This window comes from Spea bombifrons, chromosome 9, assembly GCF_027358695.1.
Source record: "Spea bombifrons isolate aSpeBom1 chromosome 9, aSpeBom1.2.pri, whole genome shotgun sequence".
NCBI lineage: Eukaryota > Metazoa > Chordata > Amphibia > Anura > Pelobatidae > Spea > Spea bombifrons.
In genome coordinates, this window is record NC_071095.1 from 2660197 (window position 1) to 2679744 (window position 19548).

Consider the following 19548-nt stretch of genomic DNA (forward strand, 5'->3'; position numbering starts at 1 on the left):
TACGATCTAGTTTCATGCTGACTGTAATGATGGAAAATGACATGTAAAAGTCAACAACCACAGAGAACCTTATGATGTATAAAAAGCAACGAGCGTGTGTCTAGGCTAGGTATGAATGGTGAGACTATCCATAATTTAAGTGCCTGCTTGGACATATTTCCTCTGGTTAAATTTTTGAGGCTACCCGGGGAACCATTGCAGAAAGAATTGTCCATACAAACCGACAGTGCCTGCCAAGTCAACATAATACAGGTTGCAGGGCGCAGAACTTCAACCAGTCCCAAGGGGGTGGTGGGAGAGACGGCGGAGGCAAAAACTTTGCGTCTGCCGTAGGTGGTACAACACAGATGATTCGGCCAATTGGGATGTACGATACAATATAGTTTCTCGTCTATATTCATGCATTCTCTAAATCTAGAACCTTAGAACCATTGTTGGTCCTTGACCAACGTTGGCGAACCGATCAATAAGTGGCAGCAGCATTTAGAGTAAGGAATATGTAAATCTAAGTAGTTTTTTTTTTAGTTTTAGGTCATGTCTCTTTAATTAAAAAAAATATATATTTTATAATAAGTAAAATTACCCAGAACGATATTGGCTCGCTTGATATGAATATTTTTTGAGTGGGTTTTCTTTCTGCTTTTCTGTTTGGACCTATTGGTGACCTCATTTTCTTTTTAATAAACTTTATCTTCCTACATAACGCTGGGGATAATTATTTTTTTTAAGAAAGCAATTAGATTAGTATTGCCCTGTGTGCTGTTTGTGTGAGATGATTAGAGATCTCATGATTTCCCTTTCATCATCCAGTGGACCTTAGTGAATATAATTCCTCTTGAAGCCTCGTAGAGATAAGACCAGTTAATTGATTTAAACAGAACATAACAATGGACAGCACACAGGAGACACGTACGAAAAACAAATCTTATCGAGGCAAGGACCCCCTTAATCACTCCATCTGCTAAGGAGGAAATCTCCCTAGGCAATCGGCTCAACGACACGATGGTAGTAAAACTCGCTAAAACTGATTTTTAAGTAACTTTTTGAGATATTATATAGGGGTTATGGTAAATGTGTGAACCTCAGCTATTACCTTTTATATATATAGATTCCAAAGGTTCTGAATCTGTTGGGACCGGGCTTCCTATCGTGATATTCATACCATGGGCAGCCCAGAACGTTACATCGCATGTCCTTGGACATCTTGGTCAATTGTCACCTGAAGAATGAAGTAGTTACCAGATGTGTGGTCTTTGGGGATAATGTGGATTCTTTATGGCGGAATATGACGTCAGGAGAACAATTCATTACCAACAAAAAGTTCCTTGGGCTTTTCATTCAATCTTTAAGCCACTAGGCTACGTTGTTTCCATGGCTGCCCTCTATGGACGGAACGCTGAAGATACAATGTGGCCAACTGGCCATTCAGCAAATACTTACAAGTTCTAAACGCATAGACAAACGTATACATTGATCAAACAAAACAAAAAAAACAGTATTAAATCATCAAATTCAGGAATGTTGCCCTCATAATAAGAAAGGTGATCATGCGTCTGATTTTTAACTAATCTTTTGAATTTGAGGCTTTGTTGGGGTTGCCATAGATGAGTTGTTATAACTTTTTCCGGCTATAGACTTGCCTATCTGTATATTCACAGCCCTGCCGTCTTTGGATTTGTCACCCATTTATCATTTGTTATAAAAATTCAGCTGGCCAGGCTCTAGGATTATCTGCCACGGTTTAGAATGACTTGCGCGGCTCTCCTGCCTGAAATGTCCTAATTGGTCCTCTCATCAAAATAAGAAATTTTTCTGTTTGAAATCTCTAGATCAATCAGTCCTGTTGTCTTATAATTGGGAGCAGGATGCTATGACTTTTATGTCATTTATGAAGAACGCTCATTGCTGAAAAGAACATCATTTATATTTTGCTCTATAAACAAATCAAATATATATATATTTTTTTTTATAACTGTCACCGAAAAAAAAGAAAATTATGATCTCACGCAAAGGTAATGGCTAAGAATCTACGCAGTCTTTTGAAAGAAAGACAAATGAGATATTCTTAGAAAACGGCGAAAAAAATAAATATTTCATTTCTAGAGTGTGGCGTCAGTTCAACAATGACTGTATCTCTTTTGAGAGTCTCTAACAAATATCGGTTCTTGGGGGTTATCGCCAGCATATAATATTTATTTAGAAGCTGTTGCTTCTTTAATACAAAGTGAAAAAAGAGCAATATGAGCTGCTGTCATTTAAAGCAACATTAAACTTTTTCGAAAATTATTATATAAAAAGTAATAAAAAAGTTAAAAAAAATAAAGAAAAAATCCAGTATCCTATACTGCCAGTGTTACCATTTAAGCAGATTAAGCAGCCACTTAAGCCCATAACAGCCGCTTCTGTTCGTGATTCCCGCTTAGGGGGCTAACAGGGCTGAAGACCCTTTGGCCCACCATGAATCCAGAGTGTTGGACACGCTGAGGCACATGTTGTGGGTGCACTGCACTTATTCACCCCATGTAACCAACCCCTGGAACACAACTTTATGGCATCGTTGCCAGGACCGGGTACAGAGGTCACACAACATCATGTAATGTCACAAGACCCCCCCACAAGAGTGGCACGGAGAGCATCTGCATGTGGAGAGTCACATGACAAATAAGTAGGGCATCTGCATGTTTTGCTTAGGACTCCAAAAAACCTACAGCCACTACTGGCAAAAGTGCATGTGCAGGAAGCATACTTAAGTATGCTTCCTGTTTTCGGTAGAGCAAACAGGAGGAGGAGGAATATGGAACAGACGATTTATTTTTTTTAAATCCAGAACCCTAAAAAAGGCTAAAAAATGTATCCTTGCAAAATGAACTCCAATATACATTAAACACTATTTGGGGGACTGGGCTGTTCCTTTATATAAGGGAAATATTTATTTTTATTGTAACGTAGCTCATGCCGTATAAACAAAAAGAATGAGGGAATAAATCACCAGCAAGCATTTTCTGTTAGCAGTATTTGTAAGCAGCTTGTAAGAAGCCTCCGCAGTGTGAATTCTTTCTGACAGACGTACAAATTCCTTGAGATCAGGAGGAGCGTGTAGTGGAATGGCCCATAATCGTGCATGAAAAGCAGTCCGGCTTCATACATCACGTCCTGGAAACAGTGCTGATTTATAGACAATGTAGCACATTTAGTGCAAGATAATTAAAACGATGCTACAAACACAACACGATAAAATACTTAAATAACTGGGAGTCTCTCAAAGACAAGAAAAATCTGGCATTGTGGGCAGGATAAAAGCACTATTCCTACAGGCAGCTGCCTTGAGTATTATATCTAAAATCTAGCCATTGTCTGAAAAAAAAAAAAAAAAAAAACCTTATGGTGGGTTATTCACTGAAGTGGGAGTTGGCAGGAGAGTTTGAGTTGCTGTTTTAGACGCCATTTTCGCCAACCCCAGCGGACTTGTGCTGCGGGAAGAGCTTGCCTGGCTCTATGGAGATGGGAAGGGATGGTTTTGGAGGTGGCGCTCAGCAGCAGGACCTTACCAGAGGAGCTACCTTGCGAAGCGTTGTGAGGTGGCCACGTGGTGGCCCTATGGAGGTCTGTCCTACAACAGCACAAATCTGCCTTGGATTTCCCACCTCCCTGGGCTGGTCAGGGTAGATCAGCGGATCTCCTTATCTAGTCCATGTTCCCCATTGTCCTCCGAAAAATAGAATGGTTGGGATGAATGTTTTAGTAACTTTTACTGTGTGATAAAGTAAAGAGAAACTAAACAAATAAGAATTCACTTATAGTCCTTTTCTGCTGAAAAAAAGTTTTCGACCCTTCATGAAGCTCACCCTGAAATCCAGAACCTAGCATTCCCGTGTCAGTTCCTTATTCCGGATCCATCAAATGACGTTCTCTCCCTTGTTAGAAGAATGACATGCCAGAAAACGCTGGCTGTCCGTAGCAAACCTGTAACCTCATCTCCTCCTGTGTTTTCTTTCATATTGATTTTACAAGTGGCCGTCAAGTGTTTGTCAGCTGAAGCACGTTGGACTGACAGTTAGTATGGCTGCAGGAGCTGCCTTTCTGGATAGCTTTATCTGTGGCTCCTTTTTTTTTTTTGTCCTGGGCATATTGATTTGAATCAGGTTGTCAGACTCAGACCTTCCCTAACTGGAACAGCATCTTCTTCCCAACCTGTTCTTACATCTCCAATTCCTTCATTACCTGGAAATTACTTTTCATGCCTGTCACCTTCATTGTGACAATTCTGTGAATTCTGTTTTTAGAATTTTGTCTTGCAACATTCAGAATAAATTAGTGACGCGCTGAGAAAAATATCAGAGCTTTTTTAAAATGTTTTACTAATATCCAGAACTTTGTGTATAGTTATGCAAATATCGCCAAAGCCTTAAACACCACCGTTGCCACCACGAGCCTCCAGCTCCTCTTGCTAGCCCACCACTTCCTACAAGTGCATAATCTTACCAGAGAAGGTACGGTTTGGGTGACAACAAGAGCAATTTTGGGATAAAAATGTAAATATGGAGAAACTGCCATGAAACAAATGGAATGTCCGTGCTGATTGTTCTATGATTAGCTTGGACAGTCCCTACTAAGGGGAATGGAAGGACTGCAGTACCCAGAAAGATTATCAGAATTAGGGTTATTTAGTTTGGAAAAAAGACGGCTTAGGGGGGACTTAATAACTATGTATAAATATATAAGGGGGCAGTACAGAGATCACTCCCAGGACCTATTTATACCCAGGACTGTATCTATAACAAGGGGACATCCTCTACGGCTGGAGGAAAGAAGGTTTCTACACCAGCACAGACGGGGGTTCTTTACAGTAAGAGCGGTGAGACTATGGAACTCTCTGCCAGAGGAAGTGGTAATGGTAAACTCAATAAAAGAGTTCAAAAGGAGCCTGGATGTGTTTCTTGAAAGCAATAATATTACAAGTTATGGATAGTAGATTAATAGGGACAGAACGTTGATCCAGGGATTTATTCTGATTGCCATATTTGGAGTCGGGAAGGAATTTTCCCCCTGGTATGGGGCAATTGGCATCTGCTTCATAAGGGTTTTTTGCCTTCCTCTGGATCAACACAGTAGGGACACAATATGTATATAGGTTGAACTTGATGGACTTTGGTCTTTTTTCAACCTTATGAACTATGTTACTATGTTACTGGAGATCCCCATCCACCTGGATCCATTTGTGAAAATAATAATCCAGAATCCACTGCAGGGCAGCAATAATAACACCTATGTTTTAAAGGAACCATCCGTTTTTAAAGTGTTCCAACGTGAGCTGCTTGGCACCACTTTTGGCCTGATGACAACATGTGGGCCATACTCGGTGGTACTGCTGGTCAGACGGTGGGAAAATGCCACACCGATGCCTAACAATCTGCTCAAATGTATATATATTTTTACACCACAAATGTTATATCCAAACATCGGAATCAAGAAGGTCAATTTTTAATGGAAAACGTTCAATTGTGTTTTCTGGACTGAGGAAAACCTGTAATAAGGCCCTGCCGCATTTTATTCTTCCCCATTACCATAACAATAATCCAACCAGCTATCTGCAGGGACGAGAGGATTAAAAGAACAGTGAGACTGTTTGCGAACTGTTGGTTCATTCCGGGGACTTGCCCTAAAACATGTCACATCCCATCATATCTGATTAGGATGATCTGTGCTTCCAGACACAATTGCCTTTTTCAAATTTCTTGTCTTGTTAGAGACTGTTTAGCACGTTGACAAATGCCGCGTTTTGGTGAAGGCACTATTGTTTACATTCGAGCAACTGCAGTTATTATAGCAGGAATTAATAAGACGGTTACATCGCGTCAGGAGCTCTCTCTCGTTTTAGAAGCTGAAAGCGGTCATCCAACAGCCTTTCTTGCTCTGTGAGATTTTTTTAAGCGACACACCGTCTTGTTAATGACATAAACAACATGACCGTTGGGTACGAGGAAAGGACAGAGCCACGATCAACGGTTCTAGATCAACGTCGATCTGTTCCCCCACTTTTATTTCAATCGAACAATTTGGATTTAATTGATTTTTTCTCCCATTGAAGAATATTTAATTTCAATTTGCGCATTGACCCCAATATGTGTGGTTGAGAGCAGGGTCTGGGTCCAAAATGGTCCAGTAGCTCAGTATGCCTTGCATTTTTCCTGTGGTTTAGTGGAAGAGGCCATAGAAGTCTGTCTTTCGGCCGGCTCTTCTGCTTCTTATTAGAAAACACAGAGGATTCTGGGTAAGGGAACCATTTATCTACAGTATTAAGTTAGAGCTGTTTCATCGTAACTCACTTTGGAATGCGGTCAGCTCCATCTTCCTCGAGAGGTAATGGTACGGAGAGGGAAAGGTGTAAATATTATAGCAAAAAATAAGAATATGGGACATGATCAGAGCTGGTTAATATGCATTCAGCATTTCTGCAGCTTGCCAACCAGTTCTAGAACAAAATGGCTACCCCAACCCCATGACCTATCCCAACCAAACCCTCGTTCTCACCATTTGTCGAGCATCTGCCAAGTTCCGACCTTGTTGATTTCCATGGCGAACTGGACTCACAAACCTACCCAAGGTATTTCACGTGCCGCACTCTATTGTGCATTGTTACATGTGGCCCCGGTCACCACCTGGTTACGCTACTGTACGGCTATATTTATGTACAAGCCACAGACCCATCATATTGCAGTAGCGTTCGGGAAGCCCCTTGAGTTACCCCTCAGGCTGTCTCCTTTGCCTCAGAGAAAATGAAACAAAAACACAAGGAAATTGCCGCAGGTACGAACTATTTTTGTTCCGTCTCCAGAGTCAGGTTGGCAGCCAGAGTCTCCCTGTCTCATTCCTGGTACAGTACGTTATGTCAAGCTGAGCGCAGAGAGCCTCGGGTGAATGGCAGGTTGGTAGCAATCATGAAAAGCAAGCCTTGGAAGTACAGAAAAATGTTCCGGATTCATAGTAATTAAAAAGTGGGATACTATCTCACTAAAAATATGAAGTGGAGATGAATGCTAAGGGTGCACATGTGGACCTTTTTTAAATATTTTTTTTTAAAATATATTTTTAAAATCCGCACTTTAATGCCAGTGACCACCAACCGACATACAAGTGGCCGCCGGCTGGCAGCGGGTCCTTGTTTGTTTCTAGTTGGCAGACGCACATCAAAGACCAGATCTGCCGCTGGAGCAGCAGTAAATTTAAGTAAGCAGCATCATGGGACACTGGCCCACCGGGCTGATCTTTTTTTAGACTACCTGTGAGGAGCAAACTAATTAAACAAAGCATCTTTAATCCTTACCAATGTGTCTATACCTCGGAATCTTGAGTCCTTTTTCCTTAGTTACATGTGATTAACAATAAAGATTTTCTTTGGTTGCCCAAAGGGCTGTTTCCCCCTGACATGCCACCCTAGACCAGTATGAACCCTTAGGCTCCTGGTATTGTGACTACCATTTTCTCCATGCACTAGCCCAGTCTACCAAAGCCCGGCTATCTTCGTGAACGACTTCCAGGTGGCCTGGGTTTATTGCTCTTGCGAACACGTGCTACATGGAGAGTTTGTGAACATTAGTTCTTCTGGTATAAGCCAGACGAGGTTAAGAAGAGTGCACGTTGGATTTGCTTGTGTCTTTCTCATGCCCTGGAGACTTCACATTGCTCGACTGGTGTTATATTCCCTTCAAACTAATCATTTACAGCAAATTGCTCTAATGAATAAAAAAAAAAAAACCCAGTTAACCTAAGGAGTGCTATTCAGGGTCGGACCTGGCAGAATAACTTCCAGGCCTGGGAGGGAGTCGAAATCATTTGGGTTGAGGGATGGTTCTTTAGATGTTCGCAGAGGGACTGTCTAAAGAGATCTGTCAGCTCTAGGAAATACAGAATCCATTCAGTCATCAAATATATAACAGCGCAGAGGAATATTAGGCTTCGAAGAAGACTTCTTCACCACTCTAGAGGATTAAATAACATTGACCCTAAAAATAGGGCTTATTTTCTTTTTCATAACAATGCACTAATAGGTAATTGCTGTTTTCTGCCATATATTAACCAGAATTACCAAAACAAGGAGTACCGAGATTAGAAATCAAGAACAAAGTTCTACAACAAACTTCAATGTTGTTTAAAGTCTTAATCACTCCCCCAGTCGAGCTCTGTTTGCAAGACATTCAAGGGTTAAACAAAAGCTGATACTGAATCCCATTTCAACAACAGATTTCATGTTCAATAGTAAAATGAGCACCAAAAAACCAAATGCTTGTATTAGGATGAGGGCTTTGAGATGGTAAAAAGCAGAGGTCAGGGCAGGCGCAAGCAACTGAGAAACAAGCAGAGGTCAGGGCAGGCGCAAGCAACTGAGAAACAAGCAGAGGTCAAGGTAGCTGGTAAGCGTTAGAAATAATAAAAACATGAGGTCTAATGAAAAAATTCTATTGTGGCCATATAGTACATATGAATGGCAAAGTGATCCATGTTTGTGTATTGCAAACAAATGATATTAATATGAGCAAGTAATGCTGATCGGGCTAAAAGTACCGTATTTGCTCGATTTGCTGATTATAAGACTACCCCCCAAATTCTAAATATTAATTTAGGAAAAAAACAAAAAGCCTTAATATAAGACTACCCTATAGGGAAAAATGTTTTACTAGTAAATATTAAGTCATGTAAACAATTTTTTCATATTTAATAAAAGCTAGGATTGAGAAAAATATATCATTTTTTTTGTTTCCTTTTATTTGCCAACCTGCCCCCCCCAGTTATGCACATCTGCCCCCGGGGTTGCCACTCTGCCCCCAGAAATGTCTTATACCTCCTATTTGCCACTCTGCCCCATGATGTGCCTTTTAACCCTCTATATGCCATTCTGCCTCCAGAAATGTCTTGTACCCTCCTATATGCCACTCTGCCCCATGATATGCCTTTTAACCCCCTATATGCCAGAGTGGCATATAGGGGGTTAAAAGGCATATCATGGGGCAGAGTGGCATATAGGGGGTTAAAAGGCATTTCTTGAGGTGTGTGTGTGTGTATGTGTGTATATATATATAATCTGCTAACAGCAATCACACTCCTATCAAGCCAAAGCAGCCAGTACATGCTGGAACCTGGGGATGATACGAGTGTGAGTACAGCCTCCCTATGCCATGCTACCACCACCACCACCCCCCTTACACATCCATGCTATCACACACACAGACTCATTCACAAACATTTAAATACTCATTCATTCCATTAATCACACATACTTCACACATTAATCACAAAAACCCTCCCCCACCCCCTTACCTGAACTGCAGATCTCTCACTCGAAAACTTCTGCAGGGGCCCGGCTGTGCGAGCAACTTCTCTGGCCCCGCCCCCAGAGGAAGGAGGGGGAGGTAGAGTTATGTGAGGACTGTGCTAGCTTCCTGTTTTCCTGCTGCTAGAAGAGACGCTGCTCGCGACCAAAGCACCGGTAAGCAGCCTGGCCCCAGCGGACATTTTTTTGAGGTCTGATTAGAAGACGACCTCGATTATAAGACGAGGGGTATTTTTCAGAGCATTTGCTCTGAAAAAAACCTCGTCTTAAAATTGAGCAAATACGGTAATTAAGAAGTGGCATTACATTCCTAAAATTCTAGAATTTGGCAATTAAAAATCATTCTGCTGTTGTTACATCATGTTATATTGTGCTGTATCATTCACAGTGTGTAACGCAGAACACTGATACGTGTGTCCGTTATATAATCTGCGTTTCAGCCCCTTAACCGCTGCAAGCAGTCACCCCCGTCCTGCGGGACTCACTCTGACGCACACTTTATGCTTCGTTTCACCAAATGTCTTCAGACGTTCTTCATATCTAAAGAGATGTTGATGACATCGGCCCAGGGAAGAAGTGAATTGTTTTATATTTTCAAGACAAAGAGCTTGGCCTTTAAAGATTTGGGGAAAATATGACAAAAACACGTTTTATTTGTCAAAAAATCCCTATTTGTGTATGGAAAATTTGCATATTAACTAAAACAGATTTGTATTGTATGACGGATGCGGCATCGGGTCTGGACTGGCTATTAGGCAAACTGGGAAGCGCCCTATGGCACCTTCCTTGTGCCTTTATTTAAAAACTGTAGCTTTCAGTCATGTGTGTGCAGCCAGCAGCCGTACATCGCTTTATTGGCCACTGGCCTTAAAGTGCCATGGCCAATTTTAATCCCCAGTCCAATCCTGCATGGATTTTAAGCTCCCGTGAAACTGTATTTGTTTAAAAATTCACCATTCATTTTCATCTACATTTAAATCATACCAGACAGCATTAACATTCTCAATTCAAATTTAGAATGTTCTTTTTCCCCCAACAATGCAAATGTGACGCTTAATAAACATATGTAGTGATGTCAACAGATCAAAAATAACCAAAAAAGAATACTTATGTTTTAGAGACCCAGTTTACAGTATGTCAGCGTACCGCCATGTTAACTTCCTGTGCGTGACTATTCTTTCTCCTCTTTGGTGGGTGCTGATTGGTCCATGCAGCTGTTGTCAGAGTAAAGCGATGTATCGGTTTGTCTTAGTCTGTCAATGCTAGTCTTTTCAGACCCCTTGAATATATATGTATTGTAAGAAGCGCTGCTTAAATTGTTTGTGCTATATAAATAAAAGAGAAGAATGAAGAAAGAAGAATGAAGAAATAATACTGGGAAAGGGCAGGACATCAGCTCATTCGATACAGCAATACAGTAAATTTTATCCACAGATCTCAGCTCCCATACTTCCAAATCAGTTACCCTAAACCACTGAGCACAAGCTATAGGTATTTTAATAAATTAATTCAATTATGTTAACTGCTGCCAAGGGGCCGATTCCCCTTTAATCTAATACATCTTTGACTGCAAACTGTAATGTAGAATAGTAATGTAATTCCGTTAAAACGAAAAAGTGCAACTTCTTTTGTTCAAAAAAACAACCAAAAACTTAAAAACTGGACTAGGCAGTTACTGTAAGGAAGATCCTTGAAATGATAGTAATAGTCCTGACTCAGAGCCAGATTATCCATTAGCCATGTTAGGTATAAGCTCTTTTTGAGAATCTGAACATTGTACAGCCAGGCTTCTGTATCCCATGTAACCTGACATCATAACTCCATGCTATTAGTATAGCAAGTGACATCATCACCGCACATGATTAATGCATGCAAAGATTTTGCAGGGAAGGACAGCCTGAGAAGCGGGGATTGATCAAAATAGCTTCTTTTAAAGCACCTAAAATAAAAAAAAAAAGTCATGCATTACGTCACATTAGGTATCATACAGGTTTGATATTTAAAAAGTTTATTATCAAGGACTATTTAACGTGACAGTAGAATGTATGCAAAAAGAAATGTTCCTTGAGAATAGCCCTGCAAACTTTCAGGCTCCATCTACCCGGAGTCCCGCTAACGACACAGACACACGCTATTGTTGATGGGGCAGGGAGTAGGGCATGAAGCAACCCTGCTCTCGTGACCCACAGTTTCCTTGTGTTGACCTGGAGACCCAGAGAAGTGGTGCTTCACCCAAAGTCTCCAGGCGAATAGGGATTTACTGTTCATTTTGTTATAGCCCTGGGACAGATTATACAGTTTATGCAGTTAGCATTTTGGATAAGGGGATAAATACAGGCCTGTAGTGGCCATCTGTTTGCCTGATGGGCTGCTGGCCACTAGCAGACGGATCAGGAACTGCAGCATCGGCCACACAAACTTCATCAGGCAGCTGGTGGGCCCTGAAGTCTCAGGGCTGCTTTGTGATGCCAGTCTTGCCTTGGTCATAGATATATATTGGCCACCTGTCTATCTGGGAATTCTCTGGGTGAAGAGAATTCACCTGTCTATCTGGGAATTCTCTGGGTTTGACCTGGAGTCTCCGAGTGAAGAGCTGCTTTCCTGGGCCTCCAGGTCACTTTGCTCTTTCTTCAGGCAGGGGGAGAGGCATTTGGCCGTGCCTACTCCCCACCCCCTCCTACTCAATACCCTTTAAGGCTAGCCCTGCCTCCATGGTAATTAGCCACACCCCCAAAATATAGATAACCCTGCCCCCCATTAAACCAACACTCCAGAACGGGGAGAGTTTTGGGAAGGTCCCAGGAATTGCCTCCTAAACTGTCAGCCCTCCCCTGGTCTTTATTCTAAAATAGAATAGATTCCTTTCATTGTAAATAATTTCTTTCTACTCCACCCATACATTCTATTTGTATTACTGTTAATGTCACATTATACAGAAATTGCTACAATATTATAATTGTGAATAATAATAATTCATTTTTAAAAAGTTCATTTTTAATTGTAATATCTGCGCAGAGGGGTTTTTTTTGGGGGGGGGGTTGTATTTCTTGAAAGATCTCGTGAACTCCTGCGTGTACTGGGTATCTGCCCTAGATAAAGCACATGTGCGTTTACAAGACCTGAGGATGGGGTACGACATTAGCCTCAGGCTACATCAAGATGTGAAGGCATTCAAGCTCATGCATTCACATTGAGTCAAGGAGGCAAAGGATTTCTTAACTCAGATCTGGCATCTGATTCCAAAGTATGTCAAAAGCTGCCGTGTCATTCCCCGGCTCTATGGGAATTGTATGCACTGGGACACCACGTTTATTTGCTTTTTTGGGGGGGGAGAAACTTATCATTAAATAACCTTCTATTATTCTGAGATCTGTGCATTGTCATATATTTATTGTGTCAAAGGCTCCATTTTCTAGGAAAATATTATATTGTGGGTGATTCCTAATAGGATGTAAAATGTACATTAAGATTTAGTTTATTTAATAATTTAATTTCTTCTCTTAGGACTGCTAGTAGATTGGCCGATCCCAATCCAAGTAATTACCAAAGCGGGATCACTGGATCTTGCATGTGATAGATGGTAGATACAATGTTCACCCGACGTGACCCGTTCAGGGATAGTGGGGATCATGGACCGGTTGGGGAGATCCTCTCAACTGCAAGTTCCCAGCAAGTTGTGGCATTCATTGAAGTCTGTGACTTTGGCCCATAAGGGCCACTTCACTGCATACTTCAGCTGAATTCTGCAAGGTGGCTGGACACTTAGGGTAGGCAGGTGGCCACACGGCTGCTCCATCTCTGACCCCACTCCTGTCCCACCTGACGTCCTGCTACCCAAGTAAGGTTGAAGGGGGGTATGGATAAGGGTAGTTAAACTCTAAAGCGATTGTAATATAAATATAAAAATATATAAATATATATCCTGTAAAAACGGCTCTTAATACTAAATAACACACCACAGTTCAGAAATGAGCATGTTAGTATAAGCCAGGGTTCCATTAAAGTTGTTCATAAACTGTCTTCAAACAATAGAACATATTGTCGCTTTAAATATTTAAACCACTAGCAGATTTTCCAGTCAATATTATCGAGCTGACTCCCCGCGAGAATGAGATCGGATTGATTTAATGATCGTAGCTGAGACTCGCCAAGTCTATCCGGCAACTTACTAAACCCACACAAAAAAAAAAAGTAAAGCAGCTTTCACGTAGCTTTTTGGTTCATCATCATTCTACTAATTCAGTTTGAAGTATGGAATGGGATTAGTCCAGGATCCTAATTCAGCCAGAACACGAATAGTAACAATTAAAAGCAACAAATCATCGTTCCGTTGAAAACCCTTAATTTGAAAAAGTGTCATCCAGCACAGTCTGTCCGTCTTGCAGCAGATATCTTGGTTAATAGGGTAGGTTAAGCTGCCTTTTGTCACTTTTTTGTGCTTGGTCAACAAACGTCTTGGTGACCACCAGAGACATTGTAGATGAAGTGTAGACAAGGGTACTTAGGGTACACAAGAGTCTGTTATTGAGGAATAAGGAACCTTACATGAACAGTAGCTTAAAGGCTTAACCCATCCCTATGGAGATCTTGTAGAACCCTCATGTTGATGACAGCTGGACCAAGCTGCTGTAAATGAAAGACACCAATTCTTTTTTTCAGAGAGGAAAAGAAAGATGGGGTAACCTCGGAGTTTCCTTTGGAGGTTGAGGGCATCGCCGCTGATTGCCATGACTATGGGCAGTTTTTTGATCTCCAGGTGGCACTGTTTGGTTGTCCTACGGCCCTTACGTTCCATCAAACTTGCAGCTGGTCCTTATAAAGCAACAGCTTGAATCTTCTTCTAATTTTTTGGCACTTTAAGGCCAGTGGACCCTAAATGATGGGTTCCATACTCACAGCTGCAGGTTGCTTTAGCGTAAGAGTGTGGCGTGAGTCCTCGCTCTTGCACTCAAACAGCCTGAAACCACATCTTTTCAGCCTACGGCTTAACATTAAAGCATTCGATGTGCGATAATGGATCCAAATCTAAGTGACCCGTTCCTTCTGGCATTTGCCCGTTTTCACAGTTGGCCAGTCCAGGCCTGCTTCTTGGTGAAGAACGGGGGCCTTCAAAATTGGTCCTAATCCTAATGGCGTCTCTCATTTTCTTTTTATTACTGATCATACCCAAGCTGTTTGTTCGCATAGAACTGGCTTATATTTGCATTTATTTGCTCCGTAACATTTAGATCATTTTAGATCCAAAACAGGATACGTACTCAATGAGGGGCCCCTCAACACACATTGCACAAGGGCCCAAAGATTGTGTGTTATGCCATCGATCAGCACTTAAACTGCCTTCTTTGCAAAGAAAATAATATTTCTCAGCGGGCGTCTGGCCGCCTCATCCTCATTGGTTATTAAGTTTGGTTATTTTGAAACATGCGTTATAATTGGTCTAGGAGAGGACACTGTAACTCCGCCCCCCATAATTCCCTTATCTCTGTTACAATGAAGCTAGAATTTTCCAGATACAATAGGATTCCACGTCCATTATTAATAATCTTTCAGAAACATAAAATCACAGACAAATAAAAACGACTACCGTCCAAAGTTACCAAATATCTCCCGTTTAATATTTTTTGGTTTATATCTATGTTTTTACTGTTCCCAGCCAAGGTCAGGTTGAAAATTAAACTGTCCTCCAATAAATCCTCCTGTCGCTGATATATTAAGTAATGTTATTGCCAAAATCCCATAGAAAAGGTATATGATATTCTTTATGGGAATTTTATTCAACGAACTTGTGAATGTCAAAGACATTCGTATTCATTTTTTTGGGGGGGGGCATTCAGGCAGGTATTCCGATAAGGGGGAAGCAGAGGGAAAACGAACAAGTATTTGTCTTGTTTTTGAGGTTAGCATGTAAAAAAAAAAAAAAAAAAAAAACTACAAAAATTAAAAATGCTTTTTTTTTGGTATTGTGTATTTTCAGATCTCTAATGCGTTTTTAGGACGCCTGACATTCCGAAGGAGAAATAGATTCGACCTGGAATTTTAGTAATAAATAATAAAAATGTAATAAGAATATACTGAAGGGAAAAAAAAACCACAAAAAAAAAATACGTTAAAAAGTGGGTAAGAAAGTACATTTATTAGTTCCGGCCACATGCAAGTTGTTTCTACTTCCAGTCAGCAATTATCTAAGACCTTATCTCATTTATATGGTAATAACTTGTCTGTCTCATGTCAACTCAACAAGAACCGATAGCAAGCTAAGCAGAGCTGGCTTCGCTGACAGCTCCCTCGGAGTTCTGACTGCTTAAAAAACAAGCTATGTGGGTGGGAGACCCGAGCTCCATTTCTGTCGAGAGCCTCAATTAGACTTGCCAATGAGCCAAGCCCAGGAGCACCGAGAGGCGTATAAAGAGGCTCCGAATCTATCCTGATAATGAATGCCGTTTAACCGTTTGGAGATTGTGTGGATTCTACACGGTGCAGCGTTTTTCAGACAAGAGAAATTCATAAAAATGCAAAGAAGAGAGAGAATTAGAACTAGAAGGACCTCACTGTCCCCATGGAGTAGCACCAGCATAATTATGGAGGGTGATACATCATAATTATTCTGAAATGTAATAATAATAAACTATTTTGTTTTCTATAGCTTGAGGATTTTATTTTGGTGCACTTTTAGCCCATTTTCTTAGATATCCGTCAAGGAGCATTAAGCCAAATACCTACTTTTACACAGTTGACCCAAGGAGGTCAGAATTTCTCAGACATGTTATGGGAGGCAGGTGTTCAGCGGGGTCATGAAGTGACCAGTGGGGAGTTAGGGGCCACTTGGCTTCCGTTGCCCCCTTCACCATAAGGTCCCAGACCTCCCCTGCCTTTATAGTTCCATAAAATAAGCCAGTGGAAACTAGAGTTCCAATATTCCAATCCAGAAAGTCTCACCTAAAGGAGTAGCTGGACCTCCTCATGTTGGAGGACATATTCGTGTTGTCATGGCAGATGTTCATGGAAGTTATCTCCGTTGCAGGTTATCATCTGAGAGTTGGGTACATCCAAAAGCCCCAAACTCTCACTGTGCCAATCCTTCTATAGGGGAGTTTAGTTTTTTTTTAGGTCTAGACTTCCATCAGTCGGATGTTCCCGCAGGGCGTTGACGTTCCACAACTGTCTTTAAGGGCTGGAAACATCAAAGGTTATTGGAATCATACATAACTTATTGATTGACTGGCCAATGTTCATTATTTGACACCATGTCAATCAGAGAAATCGCACAATTCAAGCTTTGCATCTTCGGGTAGTATAGAATATTCTATAGGGAATTTACTGCTGTCGTGTCAGCGGCCACCTTCTAGCTTTCCCATTTGCTGGTGACACTTATTAGTCATGTCGTCACGTTTCACAATAAAGCATGTCCACAAAATAAAAAGATTTAATTATACCTGGAACCTTAAGAAACGTTGGCAGCCAAGCGGCCCTAATAAAGCTGGGTAGGAAGGAAGACCCTTGCCAGCAGAAGTGGTAGATGAGTGGGACAGGCTGCCAGCAGAAGTGGTAGAGGGTAATACAGTGAGGGAATTTAAACATGCATGGGAGAGGCATATGGCTCCTGAATCTAAGAAGAGACCGACGACTGATTAAGGTTTGACTCTTTAAATCAGGAAACACAGACAGACTAGATCTGTGCTTCTATTTATTATTATAAAGAATACAAAAAAACATAATACATTGGTAAAAAAAAAAAAACCGTAATAAAAGTCCAGCGTTTTGTGATTTGGATTTATACAGATAATGCCCGGTCCAAAAATACACTCAAGATTGACTCCCCGTGATTTTATTTATATCCGTTCACCAAATAATCTTTTCACAGTCATTTCTTTTTTTATTCTTTAATTTTTTTTAATTTTTTTTTTTTTTTATTAATTTTATTTCTGTTAGAAGCAAATGTTTTTCAATACCCGCTGAGGCAATAGAATTATTATTGGAACTAAGAGATGAAAGAATTATGAAAAACAGCTTAATTAGTCCCTCAAGTCGTTCTGTGAAGTTAGAATTGACATTATACTGGGATTTATGAATTGTCCCGGCAATGCCTTCTGTTCATGCGTTTTGATCTTTAAAACAATGAAAACATTTTTTTTTTATTTTTTTTTTAAATTTATTTTTAATAAAAAAAATGCATTTTGGTATATGCTGATTTTCAAAAGGAATATACCCATTTTTGTACCTAATTATGGTTGAGAATTAGGATGTTATAAATTACTTGGAATTAGCATTTTTTATGCCATTTTTATTTAGTACAGGATTATAAAAAATGTTTACATATATTCATGTAAAATGTGAGGTTTGGGAAGAATTAATAAGTATTTTACAAATACGTAGTAGATCAAAATAACTGAATTTAATCTTTTTGGCACATATTATGCACTCGTTAAGCCCTAATGGAATTCAAAAGCGTTACTAGCCTTTCTGTGCTTTGGCTATTTTTAATACATCCAGGGGAGGGCTGGCAGCCTAATGCCTGGGGGGCAAGTCAAGTGAAGTGGCTCCGCCCCCTCGCACTCACCTTTCACCCCTCACGCTGCTCCCATCACTATGCGGCCATCAGACTGCTGGAAAACCGATCTAAACGGCCGCTGGGTGCTGATGCCACCGGCCGGAGCTACTTTAATCCTTTTTTTATTTATTTAATATGCCGGATCGGCTTGCCATATTAAAAATAAATAAAGTATTAAAGTAGCGCTGGCCGGCAGCATCAGCACCCAGCGGCCGTTTAGATTCAATTTCCAACAATCTGATGGCCGCATAGTGATGGGAGCAGCGTGAGGGGTGAAAGGTGAGTGCGAGGGGGCGGAGCTTTCACCCCTCACGCTGCTCCCATCACTTGGCGGCCATCGCATACGGCTGCTGGGTGCTGATGCCGCCGGCCGGCGCTGCTTTCATACTATTTTTTTTGCATTTAATAGCCGATCCGGCTTGCCATATTACAGTAGCGCCGGCGCCGGCCGGCGGCATCAGCACCCAGCGGCCGTTTAGATTAGATTTCGGGCGGCCTGGGGGGCAATTGCCCCCCTGCCCCCCCGGCCCAGCCCGGCCCTGAATACATCAACCTAAAAACATGTTTATTCTTATGTTTATAACTGGCTCAGTCATACTACAGAGGTCTACCTTCATTAGAAATGTTAGAACAAGATGTTCATGGTCTAAAACTAGAGGGTCAGAGACTTAAATCTACCGTACTGGTAGATAAATGGAACAGCTTCCCAGCAGAGGTGGGAGAGACTAATACAGTAAGGGATAGATATATAGCTCCTGAATCTAAAATGAGATTATGGACTGATTAAGGTTTGAGTCTTTACAGCAGGAAAAACGGGCAGACTAGACGGGGGGGCTGAATGGGGCCTGATCTGCCGTGAAATGTTCTTATTCACAACCACACGAAGTTCCATTTCCGTATTTTTTTTTTTATTATTTTTTTTTACATTTTTTCTTCTTCTTATCGCCAAAGGCTGCTGTTCTGTGTTAAAATCCCTATCTGGCGGTGGCAGACAGGGTGTGTTAGAGGAGACTGCTGTGTAGATGGGATTAGCCAAGATAAATGATTTCTTAATATACGGAGGCAAAAGCAACTGGTGGGCCATTCAGCGGGGGGGCTTGGGGGAGGAAAAAAAGTCATATACATTTACCCTACAAAAGTCTCAGCTCTAAATACAATATAGCTTCAGACCACAAGTACCCCATTGGGGGAATTTCCCTAAAGTAGATCTTTTTAATTTTACTTTATCTTATACTTTTCAGTTTCATTCATTAAATTGCCAAATATTAAGTTTTTTCCATACAGTATATGGCATTAGGCTTAGTCATAGTGTTGATAGACTACTAAACAAGCAACCCATATGGCTATTCTATGGGGGCAGCCAACTAAATGTTCTGCTTTCAAGATTTGCGTGATTATCCCTCCCCATTAAATGGGTGGTGCCATGGAACAAATATGTTGTTTTAGCATGAAAAAAAAATGTGTTTTATCTCATTTTGTGCCAAAAAGCTTCCTTTATCTGCAGACCTGGAGGCTGCCATTGCCGTCAGTCATGTGATATTTTGGGTGACTTTCCCGGCTCACACACCACACTGAGCTGATGCTTTATGGCAATGCTAATGAAGTCTGTTCCTCCATAGACTTCCATTAGTCAGATTTTGTACCTTCCCTTTAAGTTGGAAAGTTCTCACCC